Raw genomic sequence first — 25138 nt, 5'->3', positions numbered from 1 at the left:
TAGGAAAAGAAAGAGAGCAGTCTGAAGGGAAAGGAAGAGGGAGGAAAGCTGGGGAGGCCGGGGAGGGAAGGAACAGGGAAACTGTGAAGTTGAGAACTAAGATGTGACGCACAGACAAGAAAGTGTTTGTAAGTAATGGGTGAGTTCTGTGAAGAGAAATTTATCTCAAAATCTGTACAGTTACACTAATGAGGAACCTGCCATGATTTGTTCATGGTTTCCCAATATTGCAGTTTCTGCTTCTGAAAACTCAAGCCTATCAGAAAAGCTAACAGAGAGGTGATTTGGATTGTGATATGTATGATGTAATATTCAAGGGACAGATTCCTCAGACAGTGGGAGAGCTGCAGCTCCAGGCACTTATGAAATGGGAGAAAGTGGCTTTAGTGTTCTGGGCTAAACCATGGAACTCATTTCTTGTTCTGATTTCAATTCAATAACCTATTTATCAGAAAACAAGTAAAACAGCCCTTTCACATGTTGATCTATCATAAAATTGGCTTTATTCGAGGTTGTTATGCTTTAAGTTCACAGAGGATATACTATGTTCTTTACACATAGCAAAGAATGTAAACCCCAGCTTTAAATGCAAAACTCAATTCAGTGCTGGCTGGGATTCACAAAGCAATTCCTTCATGATGGTGAAAGCACTACGAACTCGGGAAGCTAATTTTCAATAGTGGCCCCTGAAATTGCACAGTTGAGCATGTAAGAGCACTATTGTGTCTGTGCTAGCATGTGGAAGATTTGAAAGCTGGGGTCACATATAGTTGACTTTTGTTCATTTACTAAACAGTTTCATAGAATCAGGATGGAAAACAGAAAACACATACAAGTCTTTGGATACATCACCCTGCACTTTTTTCCCCCCAAAATATCAGAATAATGATGTCACTGGAGGGGAAAAGGGTGGCAGTTGTTGGAAAAAATGCCAAGAGTGTCCATGATGAGGAGAGGATCTTGTTTGTGGAATCTGGGCCTGTTTCAAATGGTGGTGTTTCCACCAGGACTAAGCCCAGTCAGTTTACTGGAAACCCTCCACATGAGACCTGTGCATGAGGCCCTAAAACAAGGATATGTGCTGGGCAGCCAGGCAAATACACGCACACTTTCATGATTTACTCATTAATATGATAAAATTGCTTGGCATGTGGGGTTCTGCAATAGTCCTGGGCAGTGCAGGGGTACACGTCTGAGCTTGCTATGGACAGTGCAGGGAGAGGACCTATGGGCCCAGTTTGGCAGGTCTGTAGAGCAAAAATGTAATCTCTGCCTGAAAGAGCTATGATCTGCTGCTTAAGGGATATGACAAGCCAGCCTCCTGGAAAATAGCACTCTGAGTCCTTTGCAAAGGAATCAAATAAGGAACAAGGCTATTACCTCGTGTCAAACTGTGCTTAATAAAGAAATGGAAATCCCCTACTCTGCCACAAAGACCAAGCAGAGCTCGGATCATGCTGTGTGACACAAATAAATGAATAGCAAAACAGAAATGGAAAAACATGGGCCCAAATATTACAAGGAAATATCAGACCCTGAAATGATTGCCTGTCTTAAGCAATAGGCTATAACAAAACATGCACTTCACATACAGTTTGCTTGTGTAATCTGGTTTTGCTATTACACAGAAATAGATTTGGGACCATAACTGTTAAATTCTATGTGTATCTCCCTATTTTTATTTCACATTAGGAAATAAAAGAAAGCCAACACCAACAAATATCTACACCTGGGGAGCCTTGTAAGTGTTCATTACCAGATATATGACACATTAGCAGAGATTATACAGAGATGCTGGCACATCTATTTTTCCTTTGCGTTGCACTGTTAGACATTCCTGTTGTCTCTGTTCTGCTAAGCTCTGAGGGTCCAAATCTGCATCTCCCATCTTGCAAAGCCTGATTAAATAAGCAGGAGTTCTTATCAGCACCAGGACACATCTGCATATCACTTGCATGATCTGGTCCTTGCAGGATTGTTCTCTCTGTTGTTGTATAAGGACATAATGTCCAATTTTCTGAAGTCCAATCTACTTATCCTGAGCTATTGATTGTCACTGAGTGCAACAGCGTTACTTCTGCACTCTTTTTATGTCTCAGTTTCTTTCACTCCAACCCAGTAAGGACTTGGTAAGTATTAGGAACAGTGAAGAGCAGTTTTCCTAGGGGATAATTAAAAATGAACCCCCTTGTGCATTCCCTTGTCAGATGCTGTTGGACCTGAAATATGGTTGCTCTATGTGCAAGAGCAGTAAAAAAGATGACCTCTTCTACACAGTTATCTATTTTTACGGAATTTGTAGCTGTCAAATGCTATTGAAATTTTTTAACTGGCTCAGAAGTTACCGCTACGCACACACAGCACAACGGCACAAGCCTTACTCCCTTAGGCTTTTCCCGTGTCGAAAACATGGGCTCTTCCTTCGCTTTGGTATGCGCTTTGGAAAGGCTTCCCAGTCCCGCGGTGTCATCCTTTGAAGTTTCTCCGGCAGATCTTCGAAGGCATTTCAGCAGCTCTCACTGAGAGAGCCCTCTCTCCCACCTCCCCGGTCTCCTCCTTTGGCGTCCCGAGGATCCCCCCGGTGCATCAGGAGCCCATTGGATGTCACCGGGGACACCCTGCAGACGGGGGCAGGCAGCTCTCCTTCCCACCGGTGCCTGCTGCGAGCTGGGCGGGCTCAGCGCTGCTCTCAGGTCCCGGGTGAAGCTGCCCCTTGCCAGGCTGCCATTCCCGCCCCGCCAGCGGCCGAGGCACGGTACGGGAGGGACGGGTCACCCAGGGCACCCGGCAAGTTCCCTGACCGAGGCAGACGAGAGGCACGGGCGGAGGCGCGCCCAGCCGGAGGGGCCGGGGGGCCGGGGCCGGGCCGAGCCGAGCCGGGCCGGGCGGGGGCGGAGGAGGGGGCACGGCCGGGAGGTGGAGCCGGCTGCGCTGGCGGCTCCGGCGCTCCGCAGCTGCCGGGCACGGGGCGCGCACGGCAGTGGGAGCCCAGCGCTGCCGGGAGCCGCCGCTGCTCGCTCCGCCCGGTCCGTGCCCGGGAGCCGCCGCCGCGGGAGCCGCCAGGTAACGGGAGGGGCTCTCCCCTCGCTGCCCTTTCCGCGGCCGGGGCTCGGCACCCACCGCCCTGCCGCTGCCCCGGGACGCTCGGGGTGCCGGCGGCTCGCCCAGCCCGGCGCTGCGCTGTTCCCTCGGGGGAGGGGGGGATGTGCGGGAGCGCCGTGACTCCCCGGGGCGCTGGGCGTGCAAGTTTGTGGGGCTGAGAAGGCAGCCCGCCCGCCGGTACCGCCGCCACGGGAGCTGGGGGAGGGCTGCCCGAGCCAGCCGAACTCGCCCCGCTGGTAACACCTCTCCGGGGTCGGGCCCCGGGAGCGTCTCCGGGAGCCTCAGAGCCTGTCCTCGGTATTTGCGTGTTCCGTTGCCTCCGCCCGACACCCCTCCCTCCGGGATCCCTGTGACCGTAAGGACGAGCGGTGGAGCCCGGAGGCTGTGCCCGGAGCGCCCTGCGCCGCGTCTGTCGCGTGTTGGGGTGTGCAGCCACCCCTGAAATTCGGATGAGGAAGGTGGGACCCGTGTTTTTTGCTTCAGAAAATTACTGGGAAGAATTTTCTCTTTCACACTTTGCTGATCTTCCATCCCGCTGCCCTGGGTCGGTGCCCACTCTTTAATAGAGATTTATAGCTGCAGCAACATGTTAGCGAGGTACCACATGGGGGTTTTGTAAGCTGAACTGGGCACTTCAAGTTTTATCGTAACTTTTGTATTTAAAGGTTACAGTGGGTGAGTAAACAGCATTTTCATGTGTGCTGTACTTGGGTGGTTTTCTGTAAAGTATTATAATCATTTTTTTTCTCTAGCACTTCTCTCAGCAGTTAGTAAGATCGGCCTATTACTGGCTGTATTTCTCTAATAAGAGCAACTTTGGACACAGTTAATAGACTCTAGGCACATAATTAATTCACTGGATAGCCAGTGGCTACCAAATCTGGTTGGGCAGAACCGTGCTGGAGATGGCTGTGTGCCTGGCAGGGCATAAGCTCATTGTGACCATGGGCTCGCCTTGGACTTTCGCTTGTGGGCAAAAAGTTGGAATTGTTAAAGAGTTGTCTTAATTCAACAGGGTGTATGCAAGCGTTTGATGGTTTCTACCACTACAATACTTATTTTGGTACTCAGTGGTTTTTGTAAGGAGCAGTAGTTGTTCTGTCGCTAAAGTACAGAAACCCGAGAGCAAACGATAGGGATGTCATTCTGAGAAACAGGTACATTCTGTATTTCTTTCATAATTTTGGGGGAATCTTTCAAATTCGACTGTGTAGCATAATGTACAGACGCGCTTCTTTATCATCTGCTTTCACAGAAGTATTTTTATAGTATGTTAAAATGATTCGAATGTTTGACCCTCCTTGGAAGGCAGTTAATGTTTCTGTATTTGTCGTGGCCGAGGTACAGCTTTTGTTGGCGCACGCTAAAATACCATGTGATGCAGTTGCCACGAATTCAAGTGTAGCGGGGTGAGGAGAGAAAGGAAGAGCTTTAACTTCTCCGAGATGTTGCAGGCTGCCAGCAAAATCCCCCCAAAATTTCCCCCCTTCCTGCAAGGCAGACGTGTGCCAGGCATCGCTCGGCCGCCCGCGCAGTGGGTTTGGCGCGGTGAGATTTGCAGGTGAACGCGGAGCCGCTCCCTGGGGAAGGAAGGGACTCTGCCAGCCCGCATCCCACGGGGAGCCGGGACCAGCGGGATGGGGCCCAAATGTGGTTCCGAGGGGCGGGCGCCGGTGGGTGATGCTGGTGTTTTCCACGAGAGGGCTTTCTCGCTGTGCCCTGCCAGCCCCTCGGCTCGCTCCTCGGTGCGGAGGTGGTGCGCGCTCGCAGGGTGTTTCAGATTTCCTTTGTAAATGACGGGGAAATCCCTTTATTGCCCCTGAGGTGTAAGGATGAGACATCCTGGGAAGAACACCAGTCCTCAGTTTCCAGGCTGCCTTAAAACTCAGAACGATCCCAACAACTTAATTTCCCCCCAGTGGAAACCGCGAAGAGGCTGAGTGTGTTTTCCACAAAAGAGGAGAGGGGTTAGAGTGTTTGCATCCTCGTGGCAGATGATGGCAACGAAGTACTCTATCCTGGCGTGATCTCATTTTTGGCCGCTTGAACATGTATTATCCTTCTCAGGGTGGGGCTGGGCAAAAGGGAAACGGGAATCATTGTGCGAGTACGAAAATGCTATCTGCAAGTCCTTTGCCAAGTTGTCGGTGCGTTAGTTCAAATAATTTCACACGCACAGTGTTGCAGGTCTGTTTTAAAAGGCAGATACTGTGTCTGTAACTAGTAATAATATTGCAGTTCATAAAACATGAGAAACATCTGTTACTGTGACTTCAATTTGTTTCTCTCTCCTTGGAATAACTGAGTTGACAGCTCAGTCAGGTTTAATGTCCTGTGCTAAACCTTTGGTCGTGTGTCCCACGGCTAATTGTGACTCACAGAATCAATAAACCCTGCTCCTGCTTCTCTGCAGCAACTCAGCAGGGGACTGGGAAGGGCTTCAAATCACAACAGCAGACGATGGGGGACAAATTTGGGTTTCTACAAAGCTAGGCCTATCATGTGTCCTTGCCTCTTGTAGGGCAGCAGAGCTGGCTGAGTTCTCACTAGGGAGATAGAGAGATGGTCTGCACTGCTGTAGGGGCACTATTTTCCCTCATAACACCTTTTGTCTTGCCCTAATCTATCCCAGGTTGAATACTGTAGGCAGTTGAAGCAGAGCCATCTCATGCTTTGATGTGTGTTTATTGGCTTTAGCATCTCATTCCCTTGCTGCTTTTTTTTTTTTTTTTTTTTTTTTTTTTTTTTTTTTAATGCTGGGTTGCTCTCTTTCCACCCCACCTCCCCAAACAAAAAGAATTAGAGCAAAAAGTGAATGAAATGACTGTGTTTTTGTGAATGGGTTTTCTTGCATTGCCCCTGCCTTCTTTGCTGCCTTCTGTAAGATCCTTTCATAATTAAAATATTATGACTATGCTTATGGTAGCCCTTCACTTGTGGCAAGGATCCTAATTTGACGTCAATGAAAAAAATAGTAGTTTCTGGCATAAGGGCAGATGACATTTCATCAGCTAGTGCATGCCCATTTTTTTAAACCACAGTGCTAAGACCATATGGACAGATAATGAGTTTAAGCTGATAAACAGCTTACAGATTTGCCCAACTAAAAGACTTTCTTCCTAGAAAACACATTTTCCTTTAAAATAAATAATGAAGTTCCTGTGTTTTTATTTAATTATCTTGAGTCCTGTCTGTTCTCACCAGGCTGCAGGAAAACAGGCACAACTGCTCTGGGGACAGAAGCTACTGGATTTATGGGCCTGTAGGTCTTAGAGGAGGGGAAGGACTTGAAAAGAAAAGTTCAGATGCTACAAAATTAAGGCCTAAGGGGCCTAAGGTATCTAAAAAAGCAGATGGTGGTCCAAGTTATATTTAGAGAGTTTCCTGAGGTAGTGCATAGTTCTTGACATGTTGGAGATGAGTCATTGCACGAGGTGCTAGTAGGTCCGAGGTCTGTTTGGGAGTTATAATTAAAACAGATGGATATCTGTGTTCTGTGCAAACCCTGTGAAGCTGCTGAAGCAGTCCTTGTCTGGGAATACTGTTACAAGGCAAGCCCTGCTTTCACTTTCTCAAGGATTTCTGACTAATTTCAGTATGATTTGTTTGTTTGTTTGTTTGTTTAATTTAAGCTGACATCAATAAAACACATCCATTTTTCTTGGCTTTTATGGGGGTAGAGAACCCTACAAGTGGTACAGTGAGAGTTGAAAAGTAACTTGATTTGGGAAGGGGTGTCTTTAGTTGTCACTTTAAAATAATGACTCAAAATCAGGCAATGTATTTGCATAAGAGGGCAAAGCCTGTGTGTTTCTCCCTCAAGATGCATAGAAATGAGATGTTTCAGATCTGAAAGTGCTCATTCCCTTTTAAGCTGTTTCTTATGTGTTCTCTTCTTTTTTGTTTTTTTTTCCCCTTGGAAATAATTATTAATTTTAATTGGAAGTGGCAAATGAAGGAAGAAAATAGTTGCACAGAAAAATCAGTACAGACAACTCCATTCTTTCTCATGCCGCTGATTCCTTCTAAAACTTTAATGTTTTGTGTTGTCCCTTCCCTTCACACTATCACTTCTCAGCACCGGGAAGATGATTGGACTTTATTGTATTTCATAGGAAGAGATATTCCAGATGGCTAGAGCTTAGCTTTCTGATGGTCACTGCTGCCCCACTGGTAACTGATGTGGCGTTTGGTCCTACCTTAGCTTGTGACTGCACAGTTCAGCATTCTTCTCGTGTCCACTCCTGCCCCTACACCCACATCTCTTATTTTCTTTTCTCTGTTCTTTAAGTCTTGAGCTTCCATACTGGTGAATGAATTAACTCATCCCATAGTTTCAGGGCATTCAGGTGAATTTAGTGCCCACCAAACAGTTGGTGGGTCTCCTCCCCATCCAACCTCTTGTCTTGGAGCATTTAACATTGCTTTGCTGTTTATCATTTCTGCATTGGTAAAGATCTGTCATGGGCTGTAAATTTTCTGAGCCTGAAAGAAGTGGCTATAGGAAGGCAGTGCGTTGATCTTTTTCTGCTAACCACACCATCTGCTAAAACAGTTTGTCAGCATGTTTTTATTTATTTTTGCACAGATAAAAAATTAAAGAAACAAGCTATGTTAAAGATGTTTTGCTCTTACAATGGGATTTGCTTCTGCACCTCTGCCACCTTCTGTATTTTGACAATGGGCTGTCCTTCACTGATCTTCCTTGGAGCTAGAGGCAGTCTCACCAGCCTGGTGAGTTGTATATGTCTGGGGTGTTTTGGATTTGAGTTGCCTCTGCAGCTGTCTGGATACAGGAAGCTCTGGGTGACCAAGTGCCTAATCTGAATGCTTCTTTTCTGGAGGACTGATATGCAGCAAATACTGCAGGACAATTGAGAGTAGTCATGTGGTGTCAATTTATCCCCACCAAACTAATTTCAAAGAAAACCATAACCGGTATCCTGTCATTGTTCTCAGAGATGTTGGAATAGGGGTTTTGGCCATCACAGGTTTTTAGTAAGGATCTTTTTTCTGCAGAGGAATCTTCCTGATAGTGTGGTCCTTCCAACAAGGACTCCAGTGACTGATAAGTCTCTGGGGGTTCTTGTGTCTTGGGATTTATTTATTTATTTATTTATTGCTATCAGGATCTTCCCTTTGCTATGTATTTACTAAATAAACCTGGTCTAAAATGGAGGTTTCCTGTATTTTGAGAAATTAATTAAAAATAAGTGTAGAAGAGTCAGTTTTTACACTTAAATGGAGTTCAGAGTTTTTAGACCAGTCTTTCACTTCGAGCCGAAAGAGAGGATGCTTTTGATGAAATGAAAGTGCTGAAACTGAATCTCATCTGTGTGCTTGATATTACTTGATTGTCAAAGGGCTGCACTATTATGTGAATTAGGGTTTAGGTCTGAGTTTGCTTAGTAGCTCAGCTTCTTATTGATCATGTTTAGTTCATCTATTTCTTATTCCTGCCTTTCTTGCCCTCATTTAGTTGGTGCATGGCCATGTAAGAGAAGGACTTTTTTGGGTCATCTGTGGTGCCTAGTGTGATCTGGAGTTTGCCCTGGTTAGTCTTCTGGAAGCAGTGTAACCACACCCTCTTTACTCCTGTTGCTGTGGTGTTACTGTCAGGAAAAAACCTTATAGTGGTTGTTGATTCCAAGGAAGTAGAACTAAACCAAGCTGCTAATGTGAAAAGTCGTGTAGTACAACAGAGATAATAACAGATAATAAAATATAATTCTTATATTTTCTCAGACTTCTCACTTGAGTTGTAAACAGCTTTAAATGCATCTTATGCCACCCCAGTTGTCTGGAATGCCCACAGGACAGATGAGAGGTGTGGGGTATGGTGACTTGTTGGCTGTGGGTCAGTGGCACAGCTTGGCAGGGGCTCAGCAGCTTAGAGCCCCTGACTGCAGCTCGGGTTATGTATATTGTGCATGATTGCTGTACTGACTGTTCCTGCAGCTCTGTGCTGCTCCTAAGGCTCAACACTCAAATTGTAATGCTAGCAGCTTTCTTTTCATGGCCCAATGCCCAGTTTGAAGAAGGGTGGTTTTGGTCGTGTTGCTAGACATACGTATTTATGGCCCTGTTTCATCTGTTGAATTTAATCTGTTGGGGTATTTTTAACATTATTATGGAAACAGTTACTATATTTACTCCTTACAGAAAGCTCAGTGTAAGACAGTCTATGAGAAGAGAGTTCTAGAGTAATAAATATTGCACTAAATTATGGTGTCTACACTTCTTCAGGAGAAATGGTCTAAATGAACTGACTGGCAGTTTGCCTGTTCCTGAGACATGGACCTCACAGGGCACTGAACTGGGACACTCTATGCTGGGAAAGCAATGATAGAGTTTGTTCTTGGCTCACTTGATGGCACATCTCATTTTCTTGTGGAGTGAAAATAAACCAGATCTTGTACGGAGGGGGCTTGTGCCTGAACTGGACTGCTTTCTCAGGCCTGCTGAGAACCTGCCTCCCATGGAAGTCTTTGGGACCTGTGGGCACCTTTCAGATGAGTCCTCAAAACCTGTTGTCAGCATAAAGGAGATAATGGGATTTCCACTAAATGGAAATTCAGTGGATATTGGAATGGGAATCACTGTAATTGTTGTTGATATGCTTATTTCTGTAGTCGTTTGAAACCAGAATGTGTTCTAATGTCAGTCTTGCTGATAAAAATTGATGGAGCTAAATGGTGAAAATAATGTGGTGGGTACAACATGGACATGTATGAGAAATAATGGCAAATAAAGGATTGAATATCTCAGAATGTCATTGAGGGGATGAACTTTGGATATGATGTATTTTTGAACTGCTGGACTGCCCTTTTTTCCTGTTAATGTCAGAGTGAATTCTCAAAGCTGTGTAGGATGAGGTGCTTATTTTGTGTAGATCAACAAAACTTTTCCTTCCAATGGGAATATGGCATGCCACAGGGATCTTCTAGAGTTACACCAAGCTCTTTTCAGAATAAGATACCAGAAAATCTGAAAGATAATTCTGGAAGTGCTTAAGGCACAATGCTGGAAGCACCGAAAGATCTCTTTGCTTTGGCAGCCTGAGAATTGACAATGTAATACCTTGCTGATGTGACAGATCACTCTGGGTTCATAGGATTGAGAAAGCCTGCAAAACTGATAAGGACTTCAGCTTACAGTGATGCTTTAATTCAGAACTGTTTTTCTTCTTATAAATGTTAAGCGAAACATCAGTCAGGAACAGCATTCTGATGTGATTAAGAAAGGAAAAACAGAGAAGACACAAAACAAAAGAAAAAAATCTACTTAATCCTGCCAGTCTCTTGGAATTCTTATTCTATCTCCTCATTGTGCTGAAGGGAGCAGAAGGTTTCAGGCTTCGCATTTTGTGTGTTCATATTTTGATACTGCAGTGGGGAAGGTTTGGCAGGAGAAGAGTCAGAGTTAGTTTAAAAACATTAATTTTCTTTGTTAATGCCGCTGCAGATAGTTCCAAGTTTCAGTTTGTAGTGGATTTCTTTCAGTATTTCTGTAACTTGATGCTCTTTGGGAAGTGCTTTGAAGCTCTGCACTAGCCTTGGGGAGCAGAGGGCTTTGGGAGGGGGGCTGGACTCTCACTCCCAAGTGCTATCACTGATTTTACTGCTCAGAACTGAGGTGGGTGAATGCCAGCATTTCTAACATCAGCCTGCTGTAGACACTCCTTAGCTCTGGGAAAGTTGCGTTGCTTTTCTGAGCATCTGTTTCACCAGCTGTGAAAATGAAGACGGTACCCTCAGCATGTGGGTATGATGAACGTTCTTGTTAGCTAATCTTGCTGAAGTGCATTGGAGCTGTGAAGCGTTGTGAGTTGTTATTTCCAAGTGTGAAGGTTTAAAATGGTGTAAGCCATGAGCTCCCATCTTTGTTAGGGGAGAGAAGTATCAACTGGGAGACCCAGGCACAAAGGGTTTGTGGGAAAGAGGAGAAATTTGCCTGTAATGGCAGGACTTGAGTGAGAATTATGCCTCATTCTAACCCTGTACACAAAATCTAAATGGATTTATTTGGAGCTTTGTAAAGCATCCATCCAAGGCTGGATTTTTTCTTAACACCAGTTATATTTCCTTTTGCTGTTTTTCCAGCCCCCCCACCCCTCTCCTCCACACACTTGCTTTTTTGTGATCAAAGCTCCATTCCCAATGCCTTGTAAAAATGCTCAGAAGATCCCCTATGGACAACAGTTCTGATTAGACACTGAAAAATTCACTTCATACTTATTAGTGTTAGGAACATCATGCTGATAAAAGGTGTGGCTTTTTTTCCCCGTTACTGTTACTACATTTTCTTTGGCTCTCCTTCCCAAACACTGCACTTATTCCTTAAGATTTCACATTGTCTTGTCTTATATAAACTTGGTTCCTTGGTTCTTGCTTTCAATTCATTCTTTTATCTTCTACAGCACTCAATGAATGCTTAGAAATAATAAATATTAATAATAGAGCTCTTTGAACCAGCAGGTTCTGTGCAGCTTAAACTCACCTTTTCCTGCTGCTTATCCCCTATTAGAAGTTGCTATAATCTGCAGATTGTAGCTGTAATAAGTTCTGAAGCAGTGGCTGGGTTTGTGACAAGCGTAGGATTATAGCTCCAGGTGGGGAAGTGGCAGCAGGAACAGAGAACCTCAAAGGCACAAATATGTTGTTCCAGTTGAAATATTCTTAGCAATAAAGGAAGAGAAGCCAACAAAATTTAGTGTGGGAATAGAGCTATTTATCTAGGTTTCCATGGAGTGTCAGTGACCTATATAGAGTAATCCTGTACTGCACATAAAAATTGCTGTGTTTAGAAGTAGAAAAACATTTTTTTTCTGGAGAACAGAGTTTAAGAAGACTGTACTTTTGGAGATTCTTTCAAGCCATTTCATAAGCAGTGTCTTAAATCAACAAGACAAACTGACATAGATCTGTGGTGCTACTGTGTTTGTTTTGAATTCCCTGTAGAGACAGGTTTACTTCTCCTTAGAGCTACAGAAGAAAAAGATACTGTCTGCCCTCATGTGTAGAATTGACCACATAATGTATAGCCCAGGCTCCAAAGATTTGCCACATGCACATGCTCTTTTGGATATCAGCAAAATTTTTACTGTCCCAGACGAAGGAATGAATAAAGTAAACATGAATGGAGAACGTGAGGTTTTCCCACCATACCTCCTTTCCTCTGTTTAACAATGCAAGCTACTAGAATAGGAGAAAAATACAGAATCCTGAGTTGTCAGGGTAAATTTTATGAAACCTAATTTGTTTTTTCTATACTGTGTTGCAGTGGCCATACTTAGGGGACACAAGCAGTTCCTAAGCAGAACTTCTGTTGGGTGGGTTTCTTCCAGGCTTATGTCTTCAGCAGAAACCACACTGGTTGCTACTTGAGGCTAGGACTGGCTAGGAGTCTTCAAGGAAACAATTTGCCTGCAGAAGATGCTGATTTATTGAAACCATTACTGCTTTGTGGGAAAGGATTGGTCTCCACTCAGTTCTCCTTGGGTGAATTTCTTGCATATAGGATAGAATTTCTTAGTCAAAACAGATAGGAGCCAAGTGGTTTGGGTTTTTCACCTATGCTGTCACAAATCCAAAACAGGGTCCTGAAAGAAGGTTTCCTACATGCCAGAAATTCCCGTCTTAACCACAGAACTGCTGTTCTAGAGCACATGTGTTTATATATGAAGGATTCCAAATTTTCATTCCTATGTGAAATAAAAAAATGTTTCAAGTCTCAAAAAATGAGGTTCTCTCTAAAAACTGAGTTCCCATTCAGGCATCCTTGTGTCTTCTTCAGTGGTATTACCACTGTCTTTCCTCACTGGTTCTTCATGTTTGTGTCTCCCCTGGACGTGCTCTTATGCAGTAAAGAATCTCTGAAGACCTTGGCAAAGCAATCAGCTTGTCAGTGACAGGAGGGGAAAGACTGACCCTGAAGCAATGCTGGTGTATTTTGTCAGGGTCAAGGCTGTACAAGGACATATAACTCCTAAACCACTGCTTCCTCTGAGGAATATTATTAGAAAATCACCTTAAGCAACCAAGGAAAATATAGCTGAACACTGCTGATATGTTTGTGCCTGGGCCATTGTTGTTGGGCAGAGTAAGAAAAATAATGCTTAGGGCAAGAGAGGAGCTGCTTGGAACAACATGAAAAACTCTTGTGCTGGTTTGATTGTGGTGAGCTCAGCAAAGGCAAGGCTAGCACATGGTTTCTGTAATAGGCCTCTTTCTTCCAATGTCTTGCTTGTATTTTATGGAGAGGAGAGAGTAGTCCTGTCTTGGTCCTTCCTTAAGAGAAAGTAAGGAGAAAACAAGAAGAAAGTCAAGGAACCTCAGCTAAGCTGGGTGTATGCTTAGTGAGGGTGTTTGTTCTCTGTGGTTGTGCTCTGCCCCACCAAGGACCCTGAGCCTGGTTATTCCAGTGCAGCTCAGCTCCCTGAATGTGCTCTGTGCTGCTTGGCTGCCAAGGGGACATTTCAGGGGATCCCTCTGTCATAAAAGGTGGGATTGCAAAGCTGAGGTGCACAGTCCAGTTCTGATTATATGGGAATGCCACTCTGCCTGTACTTTGTATTTTGTTCTTGCTGTTTTTAGAAAAGCGGCGGGGGGAAAGGCTGAAGCTTCATCATTGCACAAAGACAAAACACTCTTCTTACAGGCAAAAAATTCCAACCCTTGCTGTCTATTTGAGGTTAAATAATGGGAGTTTCCTGTTTCAGGGAAGCCAAGTTCATCCTCAGATGGCCTCCACTAATGTGTTTTAAGAAGGCTTGTGTTCATCTTGTGGTAGACAAGGAGTCTGAGCTTGCCCTTTGGGTTACACCCCTCCTTTTCCTTCAAGTTAAATTGGGAGGCATAAGGTGTATTTACAGCACACAGAAGCAGCAGTGGAAGGTCTGACCTAGTAGAAATTAGAACCAGGAATACCATACAGCTTTTTTTGATGCAGCACAGCATTCAGGAAATCATATAATGTCAAACCAGCCCTGGATTTGGGATGAGCTCCACTGTGTCTGTCTGTATGCAGAGATGCAGACCTCAGATACAGAGTGTTTGAAAGAACAGATTAAAACACCATAAGCCTTACTTTCATGTTTTTGGTTTTGTTTTTTTAATAAACAGGCAATACTTATCTTAAAATATAAGATGACAATAATGTCTTAATATGTTTTCACAAAAAATTGACCTAAGAAAATATTTCTCTTAAATTAATCAAGTCTAAGACCTCTAGGATTGAAATGACAGCAGATTTCTAGTGTTGCTTATGGTTACAGTGATCAAAGGAACCTTTAAAGGAACCTCTAGGAGGCTGATTGCTAAGGTTCCATAGATCCCCAGGAAGACAAAAGTAAGCTGCTACCTTTCTTCAGAGCCTTCCGCTGTGCTCTCAATGATAGCTGTAATTTGGGACTTACATATTTTTAAGGACTGCACCTTTTGCCCTAAAAAGTCAGCTTGTAGCTTCTAATCACAGAATGTCCTGACTACTTTGCATCCATTTCATATCTAAATTCTGCTCATATTTTAAGTATACCTAAATTATTGGGAAAAGTAAGCTATTGATGCAATACATCACTCTTTTTTTTCTGAATCTGGGATGGTGAAATGAAAAAAAAAAACAATCATAGGTTAGTCTGAAAATAGTTCCAGCTAGGCTGAGGTCTTAGATGTATGAATGAGCCACACTCTACATTTTTCCTGTTGAAATAAAGTCAGGCTGCACTAGAATAGTGTTGCAAAGGGTTTGTCATAACACAGCAGGGCTGCATGTTCCCTGAGACTGGCTTGCAAAACCCTTTTTGTGGCTGGGGTTGTATTCTTGTGGACTTCAATGTCACTGTCTCAGACTTGTAATTCTAAGCTGAAGGAGCCCAGAGAAGCCATGTAGTGGATCTGTTTCCCTTAACATCCTACAAGATTACATCTGCAGAATGTGCTTAACAAGAAGCTACAATCTTCAGCTGTAATCCTTGATTCTTTATGGACTGCAACAGTGTGGAGTAGGACCAAATACTGATTTTTTAAAAAGGAATATGGTGAAATGTAAGATTGCCCGAGTCTGGCTGTCTTGTAGCTTTGTAGGTAGCCCTTCATAGACAATATTTCTTTCTTCCTTTCCCCCTTCTGTTCTATTGTCCCTGAGCTTCGTTCCTTGTGATGAATTCTGCCTAAGTAAAGCAGGGATTTGTCCAGATACACTATTGTCTAGCAAGGAGGTGGTGAAACAGATGCAGTTGTTGGAACTGATGATAAGGTAATTTTCTCACCCTTCCAATAACAGCAAATGTGTTTGAAAGAGGATTCGAAAAGCTGGTAGCATTTGCTGTTGTGTGTACACCCTGAGATAGAAATCAGAGATTGACTGCTGGATAATGAAACAGTGCACTGTGCCTGAAGGAACAGATTGGGCAGGCATCTGAACTATCCCTGGACTGGCCCACCAGAATGAGTCAGTTGCTCAGAATTTTTCTGGCAGATGCAGCCTCTCTGTTTCATGTCACAGTAATTATCCACCACTTGATTATTGAGAGTCTGTGTGGTCCACATTATCTGAACATCTCACAGTTGCAAATGAATTGTATCTTTGTAGCACCTTTTTGAGGCAGAGAATTCCCATTTTTCTGGTGTAAGTGAAATCTAAATAGCTTGCTGAGGGTATCATGGGAAACTAGTAACACACTGGAAAATAAGAGAATAGCACCTATCCAAATTTTCCTCCTTGTTAAGATAGCTCACGTCTAAAAAATGGAGAAGTATGAGAAGATTTTTCCCAGCTAAATAAATAAATTATAAATAAATAAATAAAATAAATAATAATAAATAATAAATTATTTGCTTTGCTGTGCTATTGGAGCCAAATAAGTAACTCCCAAGTAACTCGATGATGTGTTGCTAATGCCTTTTCTTATTTTGGCTGCATTAGTTGTGCATTTATTAAATTTGGATAGGACAACTTTTTCTCTGTAAATGAAGCTCTATTTGTGAGGTGTTTGGGGTTGTTTTTGCAGGGAGAGGTTAGGGGCAAGGCTTGGTTCATCAGCTTTTTCTCACAGAAAATAAAGATCTTCTTTGGAAGGATGGGGTTGGGGGCAGAGAAATTTTTACCTCAGCCAAAATAGTCAATATTTCATAGTTTGGGATAGTATGGGACACTACAGGTGGTGGCCCTGAGATCTGAGCCTTCTTTTCCACACAGTACTGCAGTGCACTGGCACTCTTTCTTTTTTGGGAATGTCAACTTCTTGCCAGTTAAATTTCCTTGAAGGTGTGCAGAGGTTCATAGCAATCATTTTCCTTTGAACAGACAGGTTTTTTCAGACTGTTTTCCCCCCAAAATAGTGTTTGGGAAGATCAGGTAATCAGGCCTAATAGCCCTTAACAAGTTAGTGACTCCTTGAGTCCGACCCTTTAGTGGTGTCTGAGGAGTGATGTGGTCCTGAAGCGTCTGCCTGTTCTCACTGCAACAAACCTAATCAAAGGCACAAAGTGAGATGGCCTCTTCCTCTGCCCTGAGGCACTCCTGGCCGCTTCCTTGAGAAAGCAATTTGCTTTGGAGTTATTAAAACAGCACATGTTGTAAAAAAAAAACCAAAAACAACTTCCCAGGCACAGGTGTGGAGCTGCTGAGTATTAATGCCGGTTGAGCAGTTCAAAATCACCGCTTTGTTCTCGAGATTGTAATAGTGTTAAAAAATTCAGCCTTGATCTTGATGAGAGCTCAAGTCCCTGAGCTTGAGTGGAATCAGGGTCAAGGTTTTTAATTTGCTCATTCTTCAGAGATGCTGAGCGCTTTCTGTGGCAGCTGAAATTAGTGGGAGCTGCGTGTGCTCAGCATTTTGGAAGGAAAACAGCGTGTGCATGTGTTGAGAGCTGTGATGTACAGAAGCCAGGATCTCTAGGGGTTTGCAGTATCTAATAAGCTGCCCCTATAGTTGTTTCTTAATTAAGCCCCAGACACCTTACATGGCTTCTCTTGAACTTCAGGACTCTGCTTTTCCCGAACATATTTGCGTCTTCTAACCTGGCAACTCCTTGGAGCTTTCCATGAAGGTATTAAGGGGAGGAAAACCAGTTGGTTGCCTCAAGCTGAGGAGGAAATGCTAGACTTGAAGGATTATCTCAGCGCAATGAATTTTAAAGACTTTTTGCTATACATGTGTGGAAAGCTATCAAAATGCTAATGGTTCTGCTGTCTTTTTTAACCCTTTCAACATATGGAGCTGATGGTGGGGAAAGTGAGAATGATGCTATTCAACTGTAAAAGGACAGTTCAGTCAGAAATTAAGTTGTAAGTAGCTTTTCATCTGTTAGCCCCTTCTCCCAGCGATAAGGAGGACTGGTGCACCCATTGTTTGGATAGACCAATTCTGTGTGAGTAGCTGAGCCCATCTGCAGGTGTGGTGTAGGCCAGGTGCTCCCTGCAAGCAGCACTCCTCAGGAAAGGCTGGCACACAGCTGAAGAGCTCACAGTGGTGCCCCTCCTACCCCTGCCAGCTTTGTGGGACATGCCTGCAGTGCCAAGGATGCCTCTGTTGTGGGGGAGTGTTGGAACCCTGGAAATTGGGAATTTTATACCTTCTGTACTAACAGGTACTGACCCCCAAGAAAACACTGCTTTTGACTTAAGGCCATGGAGAAACTTCCAAAATTAAATGGTAAAACTAAAATCATGAGCGTGGAGTTTACATGTAAGTGTGTAATATCACATGGTGAAAAACTTGGAATTTAAAGTTTTGAAATATAACCATATATAGAAAACAAGATGAAAGTTTTAAAGCAAAGGTTTTATCTTTCTTCTTCATAGGTTTAGATAATTTTTTTGTAATTAAATTTAAAAAAAATCCACATTGCAAGTCATGAATAATTAGTTATTAAGTTAAAAGTAAAAATAATTGAAGTGTCCATTCTTAATTAAACAAATTGGTCCTTAAAAGGCCTTGCAGAAAACAAAATGTCTCCATTTTCGAATTGTTAGCTTAAAAGTGCTGTAAATCTCACTATAATACAAATAAAAATTAATAAACATCTAAGTCCAAACAAAAAATACTGTCTCCCAAACTTTTAATCCCAACTTCAGCAAAAAATAAAAATATAAAACACAATAGGGGAGGTCTGTCCCTGCCAGAGCAACTCATCCAGTCATGGGCATACCTGAGGGATGGCATGGACCATCTTCCCTGCACAGATGGAACACAAGTGTCCTACAACAGCACAGGACACCAGTGTTTCTCCAAGGAAACTCTGATTCTCAGCACCCTAAGCCAGGGAGGACATGGGCTCTGGGTGGACACTCAGGTTGGGAATGTTCTCTCCATGGCTGCTGTGAGCTGGGCAGCAAGGCTTGTCCAAGATCCCGAGCAGGCACTGTGTTTGCAGGGCTGTGCCTGCTCTGCTGTTGTGCCCAAAGTGGCTGGGTTGGTTAAGTCTGTGCAGGAGGCAGCCAGGCATATTCCTCTGGGGATAATATCTGTATCTGTGAGGAACTGCTGTTCCGTTTATTAAGGCTTTTGGCTGAAGTTTTTGACGTGTTAGGAATATCTCATTCAATTCTACAGAGATTCTGTTAGGGTTCTGCTTTGGAACCAGGTAAATACTTGGCCAGCCAATGATATAAATAACTGAAATAGTGTATTATTAGACCCATGAGACTCAGTCATTCCTTTAGCTGTCTCTGAAATATGTTAGAGCAATGGGTCTGTCTGTGCTTATCTTTTTAATCAGGACTAGCCAGGCAATTTTAGCCCTCAGGAGAGCCCAAATCACTGAGCTGCAGGGCTATCTGGGCCATTAAACTTATGGCTTTCAGGTTTCTGTGAACCTGTAATGTTGTTTATTTATTATTTTTAAGGCATATTTACTGTTAAATATGAGCTGCCAGCTTATTTCAAATCTTCAAAGCATCAGCCTCTTCCATTTTGCAGCTGAAGTGTTTGGTTGCCAGCATGTATCACCTGGGGGCAGGAGCAAGGGCAGGCAGTATGGGAAGGATTGCTGCAGGGATTTTTTGGGGGTTGGGACTAGAGAGACACTGGATGGAGCAAGGTAAAGAGACAGCAGTGAGACAGTGTGGGATAGGCTTTTCCTTTCTCATTTGACATGAGTTTGTTGAGGTGTTGTATAGCTTGGGGCATCCTAAGGCAGACTGGGTTGGACATTTGGGAAGTCAGATTTAGGGAAAGCTGTTTTAATGTGGAATGCTCTAAATAACATGAAGATATGGCTGGTGCATAGTGCATTAAGCATGGTGTTCACCATGGTTTCCTGTTTGGCTTTCAGCAAATTTATTACTTTAAGTCAGTGTGTGTGTGAGAAGAAATAGCTATTCACCCCATCCCCTTGTATTTTTTCCCATCACAGGCAGTTAAATTCACTTGCCAACCTCATGTATATTTAAAGGCTGTTTTCAGTGGACTCTCTTCTCTCAAATTCTTACATTTCTCAGTGGGTGCCTTTAGGAATTGCGAACAATATTTCTTATGAGAAATAATTCCCCCTGAAATTGTTGTGATCACTGGGGAAAAAAATCTCTATGTTTTTCTAATTCCTATTTCTCACAAAAAGAGCTTTTTGCTTAATCTTGAATATTTAAGGTTACATGAATAAACAGGTGGCTCTTAACGTGTCCATAGTTGTTTTGCAGACATGAATTTTAAACTGTGTAACTTCTTTGCATTTTCCATTTGGGTTTTTGTGTGTGCAAAGAGAAGGGAGCTTGAGCTGCATTCTTCCACCACAATCCTTCCTTCCATACTAGAAGATGAAGGTGTTGGCAGTGGGAAAAGTAGGATTTAGAGTGGAGTGTAAGTACATGACATGTCAGCGTCACTTCTCTGATTAAGTATGCAGGTAATCTCTGCAGATTAAATGCTAAATACAAATGCAAAACAAAATCCTCTGCTATGTCTGAAGAAACATGCCATGCAGAGTCAGGCTTTTGGATGAGCCTCTGAAGCAAATTGCTGGAGTAGCCAAAGGGGCAGTGGGATATGCAGGCATGGCTGTAAAAGGTAATTATTGGAAGGGAATGGGTCATCCTCTTTGATAGATGGCTTCTGCCTTTTTTTTTTCTTTCTTTTACATGCCTTCATAGTTTTAAGACTATAATTCTCCTTTCTTTTGACTGCATGAGGAAAGAAGGGGTGTGGAAGTGCTGGTTAACAGCAACCGCAGTCTAAATCTTGCAAGTTACCATCTTTCAGCAGTTGGCTGTGGATTCTCTGCATGTACTAGTCCATGTTTTTGAGGTGACAAAAGTTGTAGGAGATACAGCCATGGCAATAAAGAGGCAAAGTTCCCTGTCTGGTCATACTGGACATATCTGTGCTCTCCTCTAAGAGAAAGTGAGGTTTAAAATATAAGAGTTGTGCTTTGACAGATTTCAATTTTCAGTGTAGCAGTAATTATTTCCACCAAGAGTCTTGGTGTTTCCAGGTTCCCAAGACTGAAGATACATTACCGCAGGACATGTAGCAGCATGATGGGTAGAACACCTTCTGGGAAAGAGAAAGTTCTCAGTTCAAATACTGGCTTGAACTTAAGGCAAAAAGTCTGTATGAACCAGTCTGCAGCATTGCAGAAGCCAGGCACTCAGTCAAATTACTTGTTGGATGAGCTGTGGTTGTTGTCCATGTGTGTGGTCTTAGCCCATGGCAAATGAAAGGTAATGCAATCTAACTAAGCTCTATCACTGCTAAATTAAATTACCTCACATCATCTGCAGGGGATGAGCATGCACAGGGAGTTACCACAGCTCAGCTGATGCTCAGCCTACACTTGCTGCAGTGCACCACAACTCTACTGGGATCTCCACTGGAGAGTCCCAGGGAGCAAGCAGGGAGTAATAGGCAGCTGCAAGGAGAAGGAAATACAGCTGTGCCTCCATTTAGAGAATGTAGTCCCTAAATCTCATCACATTTTCAGTTTGGGAAGTTCAGGTGGCTGATTTTGAGGCTGATGGAAATAGAGGTTTTCAACAATTACTGTACTTAAAAAAAGAAAAATTACCATTTAAAGTAGATGTTGGCTCCCTTGCCTGTAGGGAGATCCTTTTGCTTGTGACAGTCAGTAGTGCCAAATACATTTTTGTTCTCTTGGGAATATTTTTCCTGAAAGATTCCTTTCATCTGCAATGAATTCTTGTGCTTTAAACACAGGAAATATTATTTTTCTCCCAAATATCTGTGAGAACTTCTTTGCAAATGAATCAAAATTGTCCCATTTGATAGCAGACTAAGCAGCAGTCTGTCCTCACTTTCAGTTGCTTTGTCTGTAAGATCAGTCAGTATTCCTTGTCTAGGAATACTGAGAAGCACCAAATGATGTCACCTTGCCATGGATGATCCAGCAAGGTTGGCAGCCTGGAGATGTGTCCAATTCAACTGCCATAATGGGATTTGAAACGAAATTGGTGCAAAGTGATGTTGGAAAGGATGTAGGAATATCCACTTTGGCTCTTTGGCCTTTACACTAGGAAGAGAGCACTTCAGCAAAAGCCTCTGTAGGCAGTGTGTGTCAGCTCAGCCTCAGGAGACCAGGAATTGCAGGTGATGCCTTTGTTCTGGTGGGCAGTGGGAAGGCATCACCTTGGTCTGACCTGACCCCCTGGGCTGTGAGTGTGGCAAGGTGGGCCATGCCTGCTGCAGAACCTCTGAGAGGAGAGGGGAACAAGGGCTTGCTCAGAGAAAATGCTGAACCTCTTGTTCCCAGAAGCTTATCCTGGCAGTGACTACAATGATGGTGATGATGGGCAGTGCTTTCTGCAGTGCTTTCTGCAGTCCCAGTGGCTGTTATCTCAGTGGTTTGGTACTGGTGGGATGATGCTGGCAGCACCACTGCACTGTGATTATGGAGTCAGGGTCACAGGTGCTTCCATGTCCTTGTGACCTGGTTGTTCATCCTGTTTTCTTCCAAGCCAGGACTGAAATCTCCTGTTATTGACTGATAAAAGCTTTACTGAAAACTTCCTATTCATATAATCTCTCAGAAATCATCACAGTGTGACAAACATTCTTTCCAGCTCTAGTCTCTCTTTTGCTGTGATTTTCTGTAAACCAGGGTTGGAATATGTTTCTTAAACATATATGAAGTTTAGCATCTGTTGTTGGTGACACAGATCATTGCACATGGAAGAATGAACGTGCAAGTTCATGTACAGCCTGCTTTCACTGCACAATGACGATGTGGTTAAATGGGAATTAGGATTAGTACTGGATTTAAGATTCTAGTAGTTGGCTGGTAAAAGCCTAATCTCCTCAAAGGCTGCAGGCAGGCTGGCAGCATTCAGCTCAAGGCCAATGTTGTTTGCAAGACCTGAAAGAAATTGAATTTTGATTCTTAGAGCAGTTTAATCATAGCCTTTCAAGATAGAGATGGAAAGAGCATATACCATCTCAAATGCAGCCTTTTAATTTCTTTAATGTATGACAGTCACCTAGGCTTCTAGGTCTGATGGACATTTGACAGTAATATTTTTCATTTCCTTTTGTAAAAGCTTAGGGATTCTGATTGACTTTAGAAATGTATAAATTGCATTCTGAAAGTTGATATACCAAAGTCTCTGTACAGGTAGAGTGAGATAAATCCAAGCAGGGCAGCAAACACTTCCCAGTTTGAAGAGCTGAGAGTGCCAAATGTCTTTCAGGCCACAGAAGTGTGGAGCTCCTGGGTGTGATGTGGTCAGTTCAGTCCAGCCTGGTTTGCTTGTTGCTGTGGTAGAGATGACTGGTGAGAAATACATTGCTGAGACTGTGCAGGTTGTAAAATGAATCACTGCATCTGACGTTAAACCTCATGCAGGAAAATAACATGTTTTAACATGAAATGTTTATGCCTCTCCAGTTTATTGTGGCTGCATTTTTTCTGTGTACCGAGTCTGTTCTGAAAGTTGGACATTTAGTTATCTAAATAATTTGGTTTTCAGTTAAATCTTTAGGTAGGCTTTATGTAGCCCTCCTCCTGCATTGTCAAACAGGATGGAGATGTGTAAAGTTTGCCTGTACAGCTACTTGTGATTCCTCGTTTCCAGATTTCTCTTTGATAGCAGCTTTGATTGGCTCTGCCCAACCACTGAGAGATGTCCTTTTCTATCTGCATCACTGCTAGTGACAGCCTGGAAAAGTGTGTCTGCTTTTCCTTTGTTTTAAATCAACAGCCCACCCTGTGGATGGATCCCCTTTATGGGGGTATCAAAGATCTCTACAGTACAATCATGGATGCTGCTGTCAGCCACAGGGGCTCTGAGCCACTGAGGGTGGAAGGGGCAGAGAGAGACACATTGACTAGATTTGAGTGGAAAGCTGGTGGAATGCTGCTGATACAATTCAATATCCCTATTGTGAACAAGAATGACTTTTCTGCAGACGTGGTGATAAAATGCCATTAATAAGACCTGAATCCAGTCTTATCAATTTGTTTTTTTCTCAAGCCTACTTATTCAAACTCCACCTAGATAGATTTCTTTGGATTGCTTTTCTTTCCTTCTGTTGTTGGTCTTCCTTTCTAAGGTCGCTTTTCACTGTTGTCTTGTGTAGAACCTGTTACCAAATAATCCTATTAACCTTTTAGTAATCTCTAAAACATTTACCATTGAGCAGGATGTTTTTTCTGATGTATGAAGTTTCCTTGCATACCTTAAGTCACCTGGCTCTCAACATGTGAAATGGAGAAATACACTGAAGGTTGTCCTTTCCAAGGCTCAGGGCCCACATGATGACCTGAATTAAAATTTGAAAGGCAGTGACTTTATTTATTTATTAATACGTGTATCTGCCCCCATGGCTCTCAGAGTTAAAAGGAGCATCTCAGACATTAGGCCAACTGGATTTCAGGTCTCTACTGGGGCTCTCAAGTCCCTTAGAGCACAAACTGGTTGAAGTCATGTTGACGGGAAAATTTCTGTTCTGTTTTATAATAGCCATAAGCCAGGAAAGTCTTTGGTCTTTCAGCTCCATTCCCTTTATCTTCAACACGGATTCATGGTGAGGAACAGTGGATAGAGAGAGAACCTGGGCAAGTCCAGCAGCAGAGATTAGTAGGGAGGCATGAGCTGTACCAGCACAAGAAGGTTTATTTTGGTTGGCAAAAAGCATCCACCTTTCCCTGGCTGTAAGAGACCTTATCCCTCTGCTGAAGTCAAATAGGGTGGTTAAAAGCATGCAACAATTCATGGAAGTGCCTTGTGAGCATCTTAAAACTGTTGTTTTGTTCAGTATTATGACTGATTGGAAGGCTTGGTCTGTGTTTTTTCTGGTGTGTGCAGGGAGGTGGCAAAGACTGCTTAGAGCAGCAGTGTGTAATGAGACAGTGCCATGCTGGGTGAAACTCAGGGATTTGTAAGCCTGTAAAAATTCAGGAGAACACACATTAATGCTATTACTTCTTGTTGTAGCCTCTAGCAAGCAGATAGGGAGCTATTAAACCCTTCTGAATAGAAATAGGGTGAGGGGGAATATCTGATAACTTCAGCTTGTATCAATTGTACCAATTACTTGGAGGAGAGCAAGCACAGGCATAGTGTTTTAAAAAAGAAACAAACAAAAACCAAACAAAAGAAATCAAGCCAACAAAACCCTCTGGACACATGTCAGGATGTGTCTACCAAGAGGATACAGGTTTTCATGCTGGCTGAACTATGCAAGGGGGGGAAAAAAGTGCCATGCTCACCTGTAGTTGCATCCTGCCATGTAGCTTAAGCACTTTTTGAAGTAATGAAATTTTTGATTGCTGTTTTCGCCAAAGTCTTGGCATTATAAAAAAGCAATTGTGCTGGTGAAGATGAATGGCTGTGAATAAACTTGTGTCTTGCTCCTGGGACCTTAGAAGGCCCAGTGATAGAAATGTGTCATGACTCTACAGCAGCAATTTCTGTTTATTCTTCCATGAGTCCACTCTGTGCTCAGCACTGAGACTGACAGAGCCCCTTTGCCAGCTCTGAAGCTGCACCTCAAAGCTAAATCTGCTCGGAGCAGGTCTCCCCGATGATGCTGTGCTTTCCAAAGCAGCCTTGCCTGTGGAAGGCCAGCCAACACCACCACGGC

The 25138-nt window shown here is 43.3% G+C and overlaps 1 protein-coding gene across 3 annotated transcripts in view; it reads left to right on the top strand.

Moving 5' to 3' along the window:
* The first annotated feature begins 2177 nt into the window (after window positions 1–2177).
* The window catches only part of TSPAN18 (tetraspanin 18), a 121208-nt gene continuing 98247 nt past the window's right edge, over window positions 2178–25138 (top strand). Inside the window, exon 1 of one of the 3 annotated variants that reach the window (XM_033062033.2) lies at window positions 2178–2755. The gene's annotated coding sequence lies outside the window, so the exon portion shown is untranslated. Of the gene's footprint in view, window positions 2756–3042; window positions 3064–3407; window positions 3561–25138 lie in introns of those variants that run through there. The other 2 variants (XM_033062035.2, XM_033062034.2) reach the window with 2 other exon arrangements.

This window comes from Catharus ustulatus, chromosome 6 (genome assembly GCF_009819885.2).
Source record: "Catharus ustulatus isolate bCatUst1 chromosome 6, bCatUst1.pri.v2, whole genome shotgun sequence".
Taxonomy (NCBI): domain Eukaryota; kingdom Metazoa; phylum Chordata; class Aves; order Passeriformes; family Turdidae; genus Catharus; species Catharus ustulatus.
The sequence above is the reverse complement of the archived record's forward strand: the minus strand, read 5'-3'. Positions and strand labels throughout refer to the sequence as shown.